Below are 16148 nucleotides of genomic sequence, written 5' to 3'. Positions count from 1 at the left end.
TGATTTCCTGCTTTCTAGCTAATCTAAATCTCCCGGCACAGCAGAACAGCTAATGGTCGGGGGGGGGAAAATAGCAACTTAGCATGCAAGTTTGCCAGGTAAGGAATGAGTGGGCAGAGAGGGTTCGTGCTGGCCATGTGGGCGGCGCAGACTTCTGTTCCTGCACAGCCTGGATTAATTACTCTGAGGGGGTGCTCTGGGGGTGACATTTCTCTGCGGTCCACCAGTGGGCTACGGCCCACTGGTTGGCGACCCCTGGTCTATTTTACATAACAAAGATCTACTCCAGGTAGAGCTATAATAGGAATTGCCCAAAGCTCTTTCATTACATCATCATCTAACAAGGCTCAACCAAGCCTGGGACTCAAAGACAGCCTACAGAATTGCCCCTGCATGGCCCCATGGGAGTCTGAAAACAAATCAGAATACAAGCTCAAATTCAAATCTCAACAGATGGTATAAAACCAAGGGTCTCTAAGCATCTTGCCCTTTTTCTTTTCCTTCACTCAACATCTTTTTTTTTTAAACAAACTTTATTCAGTTTTTCACATTAAAAACAAAAATCTCTTTTTAGTAGACAACATATTTCCGGGTCATCACCTTTACATACAAATATGACAGCAATTATACATTGATATATGCATACTTAATTCTATTATTACCTTTTCCATTCCAAATTTTCAGTAAGGAGAGAAACAAACACATTAATTCTAGCCTCTTTCATTAATCTCAGTCAAAACATCTTTATGTTTCATTTCAATTATTTCAAATATAATCCTTTAGCATTTGTTTTTAAAGATAAAGATATATGTGTTTTCCTAATAATAATAATAATAAAGTTTGATTCTAAATTCTTTCATTAATCTCAATCTAAACATCTTTTTATTTCAATTATTTCAAATATAATCCTTAATATTTATTTTAAAAATAAAAATAAATAACATATATTTGCCTAATATAGTAATAATGAAGTTATCAAAGTCTCTCCTTGCTTTTAATAATCTATATTAAACTTATTAATTTAGCTGGTTCTTTAGTCTGTCATATTCCCTTTCCATTACACATTTTTTTAATGAATTCTAAATTAATACAAATTTTAACACACACACACAAAAAGAAAAAAGAACAAGTTTCCCCTCTTTTACTATTTTGAGTGTGACACCTTAATGATTAGAATATACCTTTATTCCCTCATCTTAATTCCCAATAAACCATTAATCATTACCTCTTTTCAATTGGATTCCACAGCATATTTCCCCCCGCCCTTTAATAAGAGTTATTAGTATCTATATTACCCTATTTTCTAAATATTTTAATTGCAGAAATATTCTTATTACCCCTTGTCACCCTGCAGAATCCCCTTTTTAATTCATCAACCATTATCTCTGAAAAAGCAATTTCTTTTCAACATTTTACTAGTTCTGTTTCTTTCTTTCACATGCCTGTTTCTTACTGCTTCTCCTCCCCGTCTTTTCCCCATATCTTTTCTCATTCCAGTTTATATCCCTCTCTTTCTTAATATCTTCCTTTCCCCTTTTCTGCTGAGTCTTTCTGCCTTTCCTGACTTCAAAGGTATTCCTTCTTTTAATTGTAAAAAAAACAATTTCCTTTCAACATTTTACTATTTCTGTATTTCTTTCTTTCATATGCCTGTTTCTTGCTGCTTTCCCTCCCCCTCTTTTCCCCCTCTTTTCTCATTCCAGTTTATATCCCTCTTTCCTAATATCTTCCTTTCTCCCTTTCTGCTGAATCTTCCTGCCTTTCCTGACTTCACAGGTATTCCCTCTTTTAATTGCCTTCTTAAAACTCAACTTTTTCCTTCTTTCCCCATTTCTTTGTAGCCTTCTTTGTGTTAATTGTCTATTTTAAATGTCTTCTCCTTGAGTCGATTCCTCCTCCTCTGAAAATCTTTCTTCTTGTTCTTCAATCGCCATTTCCATTTTTTCTAGCACAGAGCAAAGTGATTCGCCTCTTTCCTGTAGTAATTCTCTCATATTTTTAAGTTCCATTTTTAATTCCTGAAGAGATATCATCATTCTTATATTTTATAATCGTTAAAAGTCCACAAAAAGAAACCACTTTTACTTTCCTTCTTTCTTCTTTCAGTTTTTTAAGGTCCTCAATTATTCCAGTCCAGTCCTCAACCAAGCCTGGGATTCAAGACAGCTTACAGAATTGCCCCTGCATGGCCCCATGGGAGTCTGAAAACAAATCAGATTACAAGCTCAAATTCAATATAAATATAAATACCAGCAAAAATGTAAGAATATATATATGTGTGTGTGTGTGTGTGTGTAAATAGCACCAACTTAGTGATGTAGAATAAGGAAGAGATCAATTGTTACATGTGGTTTTTATGTTTTAGTATGTATGGCAAAATAACTGCCAGGAAGGTCGCACTGTGTTCAACTGTTTTAATGTTTATTCAATAATTTTTTTCTTAAAAAAATAAAATTAAATAAAACAAGTTGGAGGCGATGGTTTAAGCAGTGCCATATTATGATGTTTGGAAACTCTTCTGCTATCCTAGGGCTCACTCCAGATTTTCTCCCAAGCTAAGCGCTGGCACCATCAGAGAAAAATGCTATTAAATTTTTTCTAGGTATCAATGTTGTAAACCCAACATTGTTTAAACTTCTCCTAACTGAAGAACATATTGTCTCCACATCTTGCTTTATCAATTCAACAAGCTCAACAAAAATTGTTGGTGGGAAAACTGAATCCTCAACTTTTAAGAAAATTATCACTACTGGTTTTCATGATTGCACTGAAGCTTCATCAATAATCAAACATATTTTCCTATTCTTTTCAATAATGTTAGTAAACATTTCAGTTTTAATTTCTTTTGCTATGAAACCAACAATTTTCACTGCAGTTGACCATGAATGCAATTTTATTCCCATATCTAGTCCATTTTCAATTTGCATTTCTATCTCATCTTTTATGTCTGATAATGGTTTACATATTTTTGCCAGGCTGTAAACTGTTTTGAATATTCTACAAGTGGTACCTAAATATTTGTCAGACATCTTATCTATTCCTTTTGTTATAGCATCCTGCTCCCCTTGTTGTAAGTTCCAACTTAGTGATGTAGAATAAGGAAGAGATCAATTGTTATATGTGGTTTTATGTTTTAGCATGTGTGGCAAAATAACTGCCAGGAAGGTTACACTGTGTTCTTTAGTTTTTCCTGCTGCCTCAATCTTGAAATGTTTTCATTCTTTGGACACATGAACACTGTTCTCTTTCACAAAGTCATGTTTTGCACAGTATTTGCAACCTAATTTTTTGCTGGAAATTGGCAGTCCCTCGTGTTTCTCTTGAAAGTTGCTGTACTGTTGCAATGTTCCGCAGTCAGGGAGATTATTTTTAATTTCAGAGTTGGACTTGCCTGCTTTCTCCAAGTGGTGCTTGTTGTGATGGTTTTGGATCCAATTCTGTTGTATCTGGTTCCACTTCCAATCTTTGTCTCTTGTTAAAAAAAATGGACAAACTCTGTTGCCTTTTCATCCTACTAAATTTGGACTTGATTGTAAGTTGAGGACTACAGGAAATGGAAGGGATCTCTATTTTCACCCAATAATGCAGTCTTTTCGTCCAAAGAGCAGAGATCAGTAATATAAAGTCACTCTTAGTGTCTGAAACTATAGTAACAAAACTATACAAGGCTTAAATGTGTAATGTCACATAAAATTTGCTTGCAAGCAAACTCATAACATAAAATTTGCTTGTAAACAAACTCACAAAATTAACTCACAACACAACACACACACACCATGTAAATATTGAATTTTTAGCAAAAAAAGAAGAGAGAGCAACTTACCCAAAATCAGGTGAAGAAAGGCAGGCAAATTCAGGAGTTGCTTGCAGGCTCACAGCTCTACCTTTCTGCAATCAGAAAAATAGAAGCTTCAGTCTGGGAAGGCAACAGCCTGGCCATTCAGCAGCTCTGCTGTCAAAGCTGGTACTTTTCTCCTTGTAGCACTGAATCTCAGATCCTTGGCTTTTGAAATCCAGCATTTATATGTTCGGCAGCTGGAGACCCTGCCATTTCAAAAGCCAAGCAGCTCAGTCTCAGGAGAGAAGAAAGAAGTGGACTTCCAGTTGTGCTTTTATCGCGTCAGAGCAGAATGATTGCAGAATGAGAGCAGATCATGCACAGTTTTGCTCTGTGCTCTCTTGTTGGAGGGTCATGATCAAAACCAGAAGCACACTGGAGGGGTGGTGAAGAAAGTGGGAACTGCCTGGAGGGTCAAGGGGAGCTGCATCTCCCCTCCCTGACAAGATAAACCCCCTCCAAAGACAAGTTGCAGCGGTGGTCCAAAATGACCACCATGAAGATGGGAGGCAGCCTGGGAAACTAAGACTGTACTGGAGCAGTGAAACTGACCAGTGTGTGAACCAGGTGAAATACATGGACATTAAGGTACCCCAGAATTAAGAAACAAAGACTTTTGTAGTAGCAGCAATCAGAGACAGAGAGAAGAAAATTGGAAAGTTGTGAAATTGGCTTTGGACTTTGAAAAGAATTAATTTGGAGGTGGAAAATACAGGGGAAAATATTTGATTATAAAAGGCTTGGAAATTAAACTGGATAATTATTTGGATTTTGGCACTAAATAGGCATAAGTAAATGCTGGAATTGAACGTGTTAAAAAGAAATAATAGCTAATTGGAATTAGTGAAATTAATAAAAGTTTTAAAAAGGGAAAAAGGGAAAAGAAAGGGTGGAACATGGAAACAGAACTAAGAGCTAATGGTAAAGGAAAAATTTCAGTGATTTGTTGAAAAGTGCTTGGTCTTTTTAAAATTGGAATTTGAAATGAAATCTAAATTTAGAAACCTAAGGAGCTTTGGGGAAAAAAACGGATTTATAGATATTGTTTGATTATGTCTATAAGATAAGACATATATTTATAATGATAGGACTTATATATAAGATAAGACTTATATATTTATAAAATAATATATATTTATAGTTATACACCATATATATCCTGTGCTCTACTATAATTTACTATAATCTACAGTAATATATCTATACTGAAATATTTATACTACTTCTATACCTATGCATAATTAAGTTCTAACTTATAATCAATAACCGTATTTTCTTTTTCTTTCTTTCTGTAAGAGAAATATCGATTAATTAGTTTGTTATATTGATAAGTGTGCTATTATTATTTCACTTATTTAGTATTTATTTAGTATTTAATAGAACTGATTAAGAATATTTAGTATATGGACTAAAAGGAATTATTGAGATATAGTATATAAACAGGATAAATTGGATAGGAATAGTCAGAAAGAGCTTGGTTGAGAGGTAGATAGGTATGTTTTGTGATTGGTAGGGATACAGTAAATTGGGAAGGTTTAAATATTTAAGATAAGGAAAACTTGATAAATTGGGGTAGGTTTTAAAGTAGAAACAATAGAAAAAAGTAGGAAAGGAAAAGAAAAAAAAGATATCAACCAAAGTAAAACTTTGAAATAGAACAAAAAGTGGATGCTAGTGTGGGCAGAAGTAAATAGAAGTTTCAAAAACATGACAAGTGCCATAACATCAACCTTGAGAACGTCAAAGAAGACAACACCCAGCCCAGTAATGACAGTCTCATCCCCTGCTGGCCAGAAGACGATTGAGGGAATATTGGGGGCCAAAAAGCAAAGTACAATGTCCAACATGCAAACAATACAAACATCACTGCTGGCAATCCAAGAGACCATGATGAAGTTGCAGGAGCATCAGATGAAGATGCAGGAGACCATATCAAGGAACCATGTGGAAATGAAGGGGAACATCAACAAGTTAGAGACAAAATAGACACAATACAACAAACTATTGAGAAGAATGAACAAAAATTACAAGTAGTGGAAATGAGATCAGAGCAAAATGAGAAGAAATTGGAGTTAGTAGATAGAAAAATGACGACAATGAATAAGGAATTAGAGGAACAAATTATACATCTTGAAATGGACCATGCTGCTTTCTACTTGAACATCATACCAGAACATCATAGAGAAGAGAGAGGAAGATCTGATCACTATCATAGCAGATCTAATTGCACCAGGTTTACAGAGAGAAAGTCGAGAGATCCGGCTAGAAATTGACGAAGCCTATAGAATTCAAACCAGCTATGAAAGACATAATAGACTACCATGAGAAGTCCATGTTAGGTTTGCTAGGAAGAAGGTATGGGACATAATATATAAAATAACGAGGGATGAACCATTAATATATAAAGATAAAGAGATACAAATTTTAAAACAGATCCCGAAGAAAGTACGTGAGTACAGAAGAGATTATAAATTTCTGGCAATGCAATTGATTAAAAGAAATGTAGCATTTCGATGGCTTATCCAGAAGGGATGTTAGTAACATGGCAGGAGAAGAGGCTGAAAATAGACAATTTGGATAAACACAGGACCTGTATGACCAAATAGTAGGAACAGAAGAAAGCAATAGCAGGAGAGAGGGAGCCAAGAAGACCAGCGACAGGAACTAGGAGAAATGGAACAAGAAGGAGGAAGTAAAAAGGAAATTGAGCAAGGAGAGAAGGAAGGAATGAGATTAAGATCACGCCCACAAAGAGATACAAGAATTAATAGATGGCAGATATCAACCCACAGGTAGGATGATGGAAGATGAAACCAGACTAATATAATTAAACATTAATGGATTGAACTCACCTATTAAAAGAAAACAAATACTAATAAGATTGGCTAAACAAAAAGCAGAAATAATATGTCTGCAAGAAGTGCATATTAAGAACAGTTTCAGAAATGCTTAGAATACCCAAAACTAGGAAGGTTATTTAGAGCTCCGGTGGATCAGAAATAGAGAGGGATAGCTGTATACATCAAAGAAGGAATAAAGGCAGTAGAAAAATACGTAGACCCCAATGGAAGAGTGTTGATACTTGAATTAGAGATATGTCAGAAGCCAATGTTATTAGTTGTAATTTATGCCCTGAATGAAAATCAAAGTCAATTCTATAGAAATTTACATGATAAAATTTTAGAAATTGGATAAGGAAATATATGTATAGTGGGGGATTTTAATGCAGTGGCAGACATAAGAAAGGATTATATTAGTAGTATAAAAAATAAAAAGAAAAGGAAAAGCCTGCCAACATCCTTCTTTGAGATGATACAGGAATTGAACCTGGTGGACCAGTGGAGGAGATTACATTTGGGGAAAAAAGAATACACCTTCTACTCCAATCCACATAAGTCATGGTTACAATTAGATATGGTATGGTAGATCTAGGGAATGAATTAGAGTCAGTAAAGATTATGACAAATTTATTGGCAGACCACAATCCATTAAAATAATTTGGAAGGGAAGGAAAAATTGAGGAGAAGATGGACATTAAACCCCCAGATCATAAAAGAGAAAAAAAGTGTCAAAAATCAAAACAGAAATGGAGTTATTTTTTAAGGAGAATATTGTCCAACAAACCTCAATACAGATATTGCCTCTACTTTTCATTTTGACTCTGAAAGTGCTATTAATCCAGATCAGACAAAACATGGAAATAGACGGGTTGAGGATTAAAGGAGAAGAATATAAAGTACAGGCGTTTGTGGACAGCCTAGTGTTTTTTATTGAAGAACCAATGAAGATAGGGATAAATTTATTACAAGAATTGGAGGAATATGGGGCAGTAGCAGGATTAAAAATTAATAATAATATTAATAAAATTAATATTAGCTAAAAATTTGACAGAAAGAGAGCAAAAAGATTTAGAAGAAAAAATGAGATTGCAGATGGTAAAAAACCCTAAATATTTGGGAATTTGGCTATCAGGGAGATGTTCCTCTATAAAGGAGGACAATTATAAGAAATTACTTCAACAGATAAAAAAGGACCTGACAAACTGGGGGAAATTACAGCTATCTTTATTAGGGCGATAGCAGCGATAAAAATGAATAGCCTACCGAAATCACTATACTATTTTCATACAATTCCTATAAAATTAGATAGAAGATTTTTTTCAGGAGCTAAACAAGATAGTTATGAAATTTATATGGCTGGGTAAAAAAGCACGAATAAGCCTAAAAACTCTACCAGATAGTAGAAGTAGAGGCGGACTTGGACTCCCAAAATGGGAACTGTATTACCAAGCAGCAGTACTATTATGGGTGAAGGAATGGATAAATTTGAAAAATAAAAGAATTTTGGCAATTGAGGGCCACGACCTCCAAGCAGGGTGGCATGCCTTTTTATGGGACAAAAGAACCCAAGACACATTCATACTTCCATGGACATTTGATAAGAGAATCACTACTACAAACTTGGGAAAAGGTTAAAAGAAAACATTATATCGCTACCTCAGAATTACAGGGTTCTATCTGACATTTTTGTCAAAAATGAGTTAAGAGTGTGACAAGTATCTATCTACCATGACCAAACAAACAAACAAACAAACAAATAAATAAATAAATAAATAAATTTTTAACAACTTATTTCATAAAATTTCTAAATAGATTTACCACAAATAGCAAAATTACAAGGTTCTATCTACACTATCGCATGAAAACTCAGAACTACATGGTTCTATTTGCAGCAATCAATTGTCATGCTTGGCTGCTCCCATGTGACGGAGCAAGGATGGAGCCTGCAGCGCCTAGTGTAGCCTCCATTTCTGGACACGTGAATACTGAAATAATGTCTCTTTTCCATGATATGGAAGCAAGTTCAGACTTATATGAACCAAGTGGATCCGAATATGTTTCAGAAACTGAAGATTGGATATAGAACTTTTAATTGAAAATGAGTGAGTCAAACTCTCTTACTATCGAACTATATTCAACAATGAATTTAACCTGACAGTCCACATATCCCCCCAAAAATCGCAGTGACCTTTGCAAGGAACATAAAATTGCCTCTTCAATTGGGCAGGTAGAAGAGATGCTACAAAAGAAATTTGATCCAATAATCCAACATAAGAATTTAATGAGAGATCACAGACAGGAAGAAAGAGGAGACAAAACTAGGCTGGTAATATGTTTTGGCATGGAGATTTTGGCTTTGCCAAAATCTGGTAGAAGCAGTTTGTTTTACAAGCATAAACTTAACTTGTACAATATGACTGCTCACACATCATACAGGACAAGGGTACTGTGCCATTTAGATGGAATTAATGGGGTGATGTGCTGGAAATGATATAGCTAGTGCCATGATACAAATTTTGGAAAATGTAGTGCAAGATCAACCACATGCAGTGCATCTAACATTATGGAGTGACAGCTGCATTCCACAAAATAGGAACTCACACATGTCTTTTGCACTAACAGATTTTCTTCAGAATCACCCAAACATTGAAAGCATTGAAATGAAGTTTTCTGTACCAGCCACTCTTACATTCAAGAAGTGGATAATATGCATAGCATAATTGAAGTGCTATGCTACCAGCAGAATTATTTCCACCAGTTTCTTTCCTAAGATTGCTGAAAAAAGCCAAGTGATGCCAGCTATTTAAAATCATCCAGATGAAGCCCGCATATTTTAAAAATTACTCCATGTGTTCAAAGCAGTTTCAGTACAGTAATGTACCATATGGTAAAGTTTCACAAATAAAATTGATCCAGTCCCATTCAACTGTAAGGTTCAAGACAACCTTCACTGTGGAAAGTTGGACCATGGTCACCAGCCATGTCTTTGAAAAGAAGACAAGGAGCGTTTGCGGGAAACCTGCATCGCTAATACCACCTGCCACATCTGTTACATTGCCTGTGCCTAAGACAGAATTACAAGTACACACACTATCCAAAACAAAACAAGATGACATAGAAAGTATGCTCAAATGGATGCCTAAAGTCAATAATGACTATTACTACACCATTTTGAAGAAACCGTTGTGAAAAACTGGGGTTAAATAGTAATTCTTGGTATTAAGACATTCTTACATTTAATGCTGAACCTTCAAATAGTTATTTACAAGCATTTTATGGTCATAAAAACAAATTTGAGTTAATATCAAGTTGAATTCAATGCTTTTTTTAAAAATTAAACTTTATAATTCTCATTTTTATGCTGTAACAGTGTGACAAGGTTCTATCTGATATTTGGAGCCTCCTGTATATTTGGGGTCCCAAGATGAGTCACCATTGGCCTCATTTTTTTTTTCTTGCATGCACTATTTGTTGATAGGCTCACATACCAAAATTTTTCCATCTATGTACAATGGGGTAACTAGTACAATTTTTCAAATGTTTAAGGTTCATTTCCTGAAAAAAGGTCGTGACACACATAGAACCCTGTAATTCTTAGGTAGCGATATGAAGATACCAAAATGGGTCTCACCAATGGAAGCAATATTATACCCAAATATGAGAGATACAAGGAAAATGGTCAGATATGAAGAACTATTAGATAATCAGTGGAAGTTAAAAATGATTGATAAATTAAAAAAACAAGATATAATTATAGATTGGTGGTCATACTTATAAATTCAGATAAAATTTAGGAAAGACTTAGAAGAACAAGGGATAGAAAAGGACTTACAACAACTGGATCAAATTTTGACAGGCAAGGAGATAAAATTTATAACAAGAATTTGTTGGAAGTGGAATTAGAAGAAGTAATAGTAAAGGGATCAATGATTGCCTGGGCAAAAAATGTAGGGCATAATATAAATTTAGAGGATTGGGAAAAAAATGTGGATTGACAACTGTAAATTGACATTGTCAACAGCATTTAAAGAAAATCAATATAAAATCTTTTGTAGGTGGCACCTAGCTCTAGCAAGATTGGCCAAAATGTATCCAAACACAAAAGCAGAATGTTGGAAGTGTAAACACAGTGAAGGAATGTTCTTCCATATGTGGTGGCAGTGTCCAAAGGTTAAAAAATATTGGATGAAGGTACAAAGATGGTTATTAGAAATTACAGAGCACAAATTAGAACTCGAACTGGAAATATTCTTATTAGGAATAATTAAGGGAAAATTGAGCAAGGTCATCCGATACATCATTATACATATCATAACTGCAGTGATGGAAGAAGGAAACGATACCATCTGAAGAAGACTTGACACAAAAAATAATGGATTGTGTGGAACTGGATAAATTCACAATGGAATTAAGAGGCAAAGATGATTTGGACTATTATGCAGTTTGGGATAGGTGGTACAAATGGGTGAAGGATAGAAATAAGAGCTGATGTTTATGTATAAAAAGAGAGGTATGTATTAATAATAACACAAACACTGTTAATGTGAATAGAGATTTGTATTTTTGTTTTTAAAAAAATAAAGTATTTTTTAAAAAGAGGAACACTATAATAAAATAAAAACCCTGAAAAGTGAAATACTAGAATACTACAAGGAAAAAAAGGTGCGTGAAGACATTGTCTTTTGATTATTTGGTGACTTTGGGAAAAAGTTGGAAAAGAAATCAATACAAGGAACCTGGAAACGAAGACTTATGGACACTGTTGAAATTAAATATAACAGACACTGGTTGAAATAAACTACTGGACAATTGGGTTGGATACAAATATTAAAGAAGTGGGGAAAGGAGAAGTGTACAAAATGGGAGAATTATGTGTGGAAATAAAATTGGAACTACAGGACATGAAGAACATGATGAAAGAAAGCTTGGAAATGTACAGTAATATACTACAAAAATTAGAAATGGCGACACAGACTAAAGAAGAACAAAGAGAACCAGAGGGGGAGGAGTTAAATAAAGAGAAAAACAGCTCTAAAGAATAAATGGAACAATGAGAATTAAAAGGGGGGAGAATTAAAGCTAAAAAATTGAGGTTTGATGTGATAATTGTTTGGAAAGTTAAACAAAGGAAAAGGAAACAGCAGAAGAAGGAATTACAGAGGAAAGATCAAGAGAGGGAGGGGGACAAAATAAATAATTGGAATAAGAATGGAGGGAAATAATAAAAGAAAAAGGAGGAATTATGAGAAAGAACCAGAAAAGGAAGGGAAGCAGAAAACAAACAAAAATGAAAAGAAATTATATAGTCAGGAGAGTAAGAGACAATGGTTAGAAGAACAGGAACAGAGATTCTGCATGGTAATGTGTTGTAATATATAAGAATATGGATTTAAAAATAGAAAAGATTGGAACTGATTTTTTAAGGTTTATTGTAAAACCAGATAGAGATTTTATTGAAATAGATATGGAAATGTGAATTTATTATAAGAATATTAATTGATATTTAATAAAGCAATGAATAAAGTTAAAATGAATTATGAGAATTGTAATGGAAAGATTATTATCAGTTCTATAATTAATTGAATGGATTAATATTTTTGAAATAAATAGATGATTTAGAATGTAATTGAGAAAAAGAATATCATGCGAAATCTGACTCTCTCTCTATTTGTATATGTACACTGCTCAAAAAAATAAAGGGAACACTTAAAAAACACAATGTAACTCCAAGTCAATCACACTTCTGTGAAATCAAACTGTCCACTTAGGTAGCAACACTGATTGACAATCAATTTCACATGCGGTTGTGCAAATGGAATAGACAACAGGTGGAAAGCATAGGCAGTTAGCAAGACATCCCCAATAAAGGAGTGGTTCTGCAGGTGGTGACCATTTCTCGGTCCCTATGCTTTCTGGCTGATGGTTTGGTCACTTTTGAATGTTGGCAGTGCTTTCACTCTAGTGGGAGCATGAGACAGAGTCTACAACCCACACAAGTGGCTCAGGTAGTGCAGCTCATCCAGGATGGCACATCAATGCGAACTGTGGCAAGAAGGTTTGCTGTGTCTGTCAGCGTAGTGTCCAGAGTGTGGAGGCGCTACCAGGAGATAAGCCAGTACATCAGGAGACATGGAGGAGGCTGTAGGAGGGTAACAACCCAACATCAGGACCGCTACCTCCGCCTTTGTGCAAGGAGGGACAGGAGGAGCACTGCCAGAGCCCTGCAAAATGACCTCCAGTAGGCCAAAATGTGCACGTGGCTGCTGAAACGGTCAGAAACAGACTCCATGAGGGTGGTATGAGGGCCCGATGTCCACAGGTGGGGGTTGTGCTTACAGTCCAACACAGTGCAGGACCCGCCCACCTGCCCTGGCTCTATTCTGACCTTTATTTCCTGGTTTTCAAGCTTAGCTGTTTCATGTGGCACAGAGGATTTCCGTGCATCAGCTGTTGAAGACGCAGGGAGAGTGCAGGATTGCAGGAGAAGGTCAGTAGCAAACCCTCTGTATGTGCGTGTACATGCAAAGCACGCTTACCAAGCCACAGAACCAGTGGTAAAAAATTTTAAATCCCACCCTGATGTAGATACAGTTCCATTGAGGACTACACATTGAGTGCATTTGAATTCATCTGGTGGTGATGCTTTCTAACTCACATTTTTCTATTTTATCAGGTAATAGGTTATGGTCTACTTTATCAAATGCCTTATTGAAGTCTAAGTAAATTATATCGACAGCATTCCTCTAGTCCACTAATTTTGTCAAAGAATGCAATAAAATTAGTCTGGCACGATCTGCTTTTGACAAACCCATGTTGGCTTTTGGTTGATGCTTTGTTTGCTTCCAGGTGTTCACTGATTTGTTGCTTGGTTATCTTTTCCAGAATTTTCCCTGGTATTGAGGTCAGGATGAAAATGCTAAAGGGGAAAAACAATTCAGGATAGTTGGGAAACTAAAAAAATGAGATAATAAAGGCTCAAACAAAAAGAATATCACAGAGAAAGAAAAACAAGAGACCCCAGATGAAAGCAGCATCACAAAGAGCTCTTTGAGAAACTGATGACCAAAAAGGAAAAGTATAAAAAATGAAAAGAGAGGCATATAGCTAGAACAGAATACCAGCAAATAGCTCAGACCTGCAAGGATGGAATCAGGCAACAAATGATAAGGCTCAGAATGAATAAGAATTGCAACAAATGATAAAAATAACAAAAAAGTTTATTTAATAATTAATTAAAGAATAAAAAGAAAATCAAGGAAATGGTCAGTCAACTACCGTGATGGGCGGTAGGGAGAAAGCAGAACTGCTTAATTCCTTCTTTGCATTTGTCTTTACACAAAAGGAAAAAATAGCCCAGCCTGTCATCTAGTCCAAACCCCTGCCCAAGCAGGAGACCCTACACCATTTTTGACAAATGCAGATACAATCTTGATTCAAGAAAGATGCTAAAATATATGGTTTTAATAAAGAATTAACAAAATTGGACCAGATACTAACTGGAATGGATGAAAAATTGATAAAGAAAACTTATTGTTATTTATTGGGTATTAAACTTGAAATTGAGCAGGTAAAGGAGACAATGATTGTTTGGGCTAAAAATTTTGGATATGCAATAGAATTAGACAAATGGCAGAAACTGTGGGATAGAAATGTTAAACTGACTATGTCAACTGCTTATAAAGAAAATTTGTATTCAACACTTCCAAAGTTAATACAAACAGCAAAGGTGATAGTGGGCATCCTTGTCTTGTACCTTTTCTTATATTGATAGAATCTATGTATTCTCCCTCTGCTGTTTGTTTATAATATATGGCTTCTATTGCTTGAATGAATTTTCTGGCAAAACCCATCTGTTCCAATAATAATAACATGAATCTCCAATTCACATTATCAAATGCCTTTTGTGCATCTAAGAATATCAAAGCCATTTGCTTTTCAGGATGTGCCTCATAATATTCCAAAGTGTCCAGAATTACTCTCATGGTGTCTTTGATTTGTCTCTTTGGCAGAAATCCATTTTGATCTGGATGAATAAAGTTATTTAAATATTTTTTAAGTCTTTCTGCCAAAATTGAAGCAAAAATTTTATAGTCTGCATTTAGTAAAGAAATAGGTCTATAGTTCTTAATTTGCAGTGGATCAGCCTCTTCTTTTGGAATAAGTGTAGTATAGGCTTCTGACCATGTTTTAGGTATCTTCTTCTCTGACATAACTTTGTTCATGACTTCTAACAACTCAGCAATTCTTGTAGTGTTTTATAAAATTCTGCCGGAAGCCCATCTGGGCCTGGTGCTTTTCCATTATTTTGCTTCTTAAGTGCTTCAGTTAATTCCATCATTGTTATATTACTTTCTAACATTTTTTCAGTTTCTTTAGGTATCTTAGGTAGATTAGCATTCTGTAGGTACTGTTTGACTCTTTCCTCATCAATATTCTGTTGCTTATATAGTTGCCCATAAAAATCTCGAATAATGTCCTTTTTCTCTTTATTGCCATGGCAAACTTGGCCTTGGTTATCTATTAACTGCAATATTTTCCTTGATTCTTTCTCCTTTCTCAATTTATATGCCATCTACCTGGTTATTTGCATCTTCAAAGTAGTTCTGTTTAGCACTTCCAATTTTCTGTGCCAATTCTTCTTTCTCTATTTGACCCATTTTATGTTTAATTATATCCAGTTTTAGCTTAATGTCTTTTTTTTGTGGCATTTTCTGTAGTTCTTTTTCAAGTCTTTTATGCTCATCTTCTAAAACTTTAGTGGCTTGCCTTTTCCTGATGTTCTTTTTCCTTGTATAGTCTATTATCAAGCCTCTAGCATATGCCTTCATTGTGTCCCAGACATTCTGAATTGAAGTATCTTCTTTTTTATTTTCTCTAAAGAAAAAGGCCAATTCTTTCTCCATCTGTTGTGTAAAATCTTTTTCCTTTAAAATAGTATTATTTAGCGTCCATCTCGATCTTCTTTTTTGTCCTTTCCATTTAATTGTCATTGGATTGTGGTCTGCCCAAGTACTTGTTTCAATATTTGTTTCTTAAATGTTAGATATTAATTCTGTTGAGATCCAAATCATATCTATTCTGGACCATGATAAGTGTCTATTTGAGTAAAAAGTATATTGTTTGGTTTTAGCATTTCTTTCTCTCCATATATCTTTTAAATTTATTTCATCTATCATTTTAAAAAAGGATTTAGGGAGAGTCTTTCTGTTTTGCTTTGTTGTTGTTGCTGTATAGTCCAATTTATTGTCTACAATTCCATTGAAATCTCCCATCATATCTATATTAATATATATAATATATTAATATATTATTAGAGATGATAAAAGCATAAAAGGAATGAAAATTAAAAAGGAAGAATTTAAATTGCAAGCCTTTGCGATGATTTGGCCTTTATTTTGGAAGACCCTTTAGAAACAGCTCCAAAATTATTGGAAAAGATAGAGACTTATGGTGAGGTGGCTGGTTTGAAA

At 34.8% G+C, this 16148-nt stretch overlaps 1 long non-coding RNA gene and 1 pseudogene across 2 annotated transcripts in view; both read right to left on the bottom strand.

Moving 5' to 3' along the window:
* Positions 1-483: 483 nt before the first annotated feature.
* Positions 484-16148, bottom strand: part of LOC148126254 (uncharacterized) — a 63119-nt gene continuing 47454 nt past the window's right edge. For both annotated transcript variants that reach the window (XR_015743368.1, XR_015743367.1), the window contains 2 exons: positions 3824-3888; positions 484-2201 (listed from right to left, as the gene is read on the bottom strand). This is a non-coding gene — a long non-coding RNA (uncharacterized LOC148126254). The remainder of the gene's footprint in view (positions 2202-3823; positions 3889-16148) is intronic.
* Positions 2757-3681, bottom strand: LOC148126255 (E3 SUMO-protein ligase KIAA1586-like; annotated as a pseudogene).

The sequence above is a fragment of the Pseudonaja textilis genome, chromosome 3, assembly GCF_049901715.1.
Source record: "Pseudonaja textilis isolate UNSWEBS1 chromosome 3, rPseTex1.2, whole genome shotgun sequence".
Classification (NCBI taxonomy): Eukaryota; Metazoa; Chordata; class Lepidosauria; order Squamata; family Elapidae; genus Pseudonaja; species Pseudonaja textilis.
Note: the sequence above shows the minus strand (reverse complement) of the source record. Positions and strands in the feature narration are given on the sequence as shown.